Below are 2,500 nucleotides of genomic sequence, written 5' to 3' on the forward strand. Positions count from 1 at the left end.
TTGATGGGGGCCGTCATAGCATGATGCACTTTGTGCTGGCCCCCGTTGGGCGAAAGGGAATCCGGTTCCTATTCCGGAACCCGGCAGCGGAACCGATACAAGTCGGGCCCCTCTTTTAGAGATGCTCGTCGGGGTAACCCAAAAGGACCCGGAGACGCCGTCGGGAGATCGGGGAAGAGTTTTCTTTTCTGCATGAGCGTTCGAGTTCCCTGGAATCCTCTAGCAGGGAGATAGGGTTTGGAACGCGAAGAGCACCGCAGTTGCGGCGGTGTCCCGATCTTCCCCTCGGACCTTGAAAATCCGGGAGAGGGCCACGTGGAGGTGTCGCGCCGGTTCGTACCCATATCCGCAGCAGGTCTCCAAGGTGAAGAGCCTCTAGTCGATAGAATAATGTAGGTAAGGGAAGTCGGCAAATTGGATCCGTAACTTCGGGATAAGGATTGGCTCTGAGGATCGGGGCGTGTCGGGCTTGGTCGGGAAGTGGGTCAGCGCTAACGTGCCGGGCCTGGGCGAGGTGAGTGCCGTAGGGGTGCCGGTAAGTGCGGGCGTTTAGCGCGGGCGTGGTCTGCTCTCGCCGTTGGTTGGCCTCGTGCTGGCCGGCGGTGCAGGATGCGCGCGCCTGCGCGGCGTTCGCGCCCCGGTGCTTCAACCTGCGTGCAGGATCCGAGCTCGGTCCCGTGCCTTGGCCTCCCACGGATCTTCCTTGCTGCGAGGCCGCGTCCGCCTTAGCGTGCTCCTCCGGGGGCGCGCGGGTGCGCGGATTCTCTTCGGCCGCCATTCAACGATCAACTCAGAACTGGCACGGACTGGGGGAATCCGACTGTCTAATTAAAACAAAGCATTGCGATGGCCCTAGCGGGTGTTGACGCAATGTGATTTCTGCCCAGTGCTCTGAATGTCAACGTGAAGAAATTCAAGCAAGCGCGGGTAAACGGCGGGAGTAACTATGACTCTCTTAAGGTGGCCAAGTGGCGGCGGTGTGGCTGCATCCGGACTTGGCTTTTCGAAGTGCGGTCTTGATGTAGTCGTGCTGCTGCTGCGAGGTGCCTTCCTTGGGTTATAGTTACAGGGAGAGTGATGCGCAATACATGGGCCTAGCCCTCTTAGCCTCTCCTCTCCTGCGGTCTTCTCCCCTTCTCGTGGGCCCGCTGATTTTCGCAGAGTGGAAGACCGCACCAGGGGCTTGGGGGGGTTACCAGCCCCCCCTCGCATTATCCCTTTATAGTTGGGGGCAGCCGACAAGAAACAAGAGATGGTGGCCCTTCCGCTGAAGGTGCCACCCCAGCTACCCCAGCACCTATCCGGCCAACCGGCCGTAACGAAAATGCGATAGTTTGTGTAGCTCCCTTTGCTTGCAGTGAGTGCCACCGCACTTTTACCACGAAGAACGGTCTCGGGGTCCATCGCCGCCGCCAACACCCTGCGGCCGCCAACGCTGAGATCGTGACGGAGAGGCATCGCGCGAGGTGGACGGAGGAAGAAGTCCTGTCGCTCGCCAAGGCAGAGGCCGAACTGTTCCTGGAGAGGGACGCCCGGTTCTTCTTTGTAAATCAAGAACTTACCAGGATGTTCCCCGACCGAACGCTTGAGGCAATCAAGTGCCGACGGCGGCAAGCTGCCCACAAGCAGCTTGTCCGCCAATTCATGGAGGCACTTGAGATCGGTCGGGGTGAAGAGCCGGCGTCCCGCCGTGGAGCAGCGAGCTCGCTGCCTGACGCGGGCGAGGCCGCTGCGCCGCCCGTCGACGCAGCCGAGGACTTCGCGGCCGACACCACCGGGCCGCCGCCGGAGGGGCCGACTGACGCCGCCATCTGGGAGCATCTGGCGGGGCTACCTGCTTCCGCCCAGCGTTTCTCTGCCCTGGATCGAGTCATTGGTCTGGGGCGGGGCACGCCGCCCGATGTCATCCTGGGCATGCTCCCGGATGCCCTTGCGTCGGTCGGGTCCAGGGGGGAGAGGTCGATCACCAGGACACAGCGGCCGCGCCAACCATCCAAGCGGCCGCCTGCCGCCCCGCCGCTGCAGAAGCGCAAGCGGCGCCGCTGGGAATACGCGCGGACACAGGACGCCTTCCGTAGGTCGCGTGCGCGTTGCGTGCGCGGCTTGCTGGACGGCACCCTGCTGCAGCCGCCACCCGACATCCCCGGTCTGCTGGACTTCTGGGCGGACCTCTTCACGAAGAAGCCGATCTCCACCGCCGGCTTCATCCGTGACCGCCTTCTCCCGCACTCGGAGCCTGTCGCTCCTGAGTGCCTATGGGGGCCGGTCACACGTGAGGAGGTCGCTGCTGCCTTGCCGCCCAGGGGATCGGCAGCCGGGCCGGACGGCCTGACTCCAGCGGAGCTGCGGCGCCTGCCGCATGAAGTCCTGGTGAAACTCCTGAACCTCTTCCTCCTGGCCCGCGCCCTCCCCGAGCGTCTGCTTCGCGCCCGGACGTCACTTCTCCCCAAAACGGCTGCACCAACATCCCCCGCTGACTTTCGCCCCATTACGGTCTGCT

The 2,500-nt window shown here is 63.5% G+C and overlaps 1 pseudogene; it reads left to right on the plus strand.

The window, feature by feature from the left end:
* The window catches only part of LOC124583790, a 7,955-nt pseudogene that overhangs the window by 1,924 nt on the left and 3,531 nt on the right, over positions 1-2,500 (plus strand).

The sequence above is a fragment of the Schistocerca americana genome, unplaced genomic scaffold, assembly GCF_021461395.2.
Source record: "Schistocerca americana isolate TAMUIC-IGC-003095 unplaced genomic scaffold, iqSchAmer2.1 HiC_scaffold_47, whole genome shotgun sequence".
In the NCBI taxonomy this organism is placed as follows: Eukaryota; Metazoa; Arthropoda; class Insecta; order Orthoptera; family Acrididae; genus Schistocerca; species Schistocerca americana.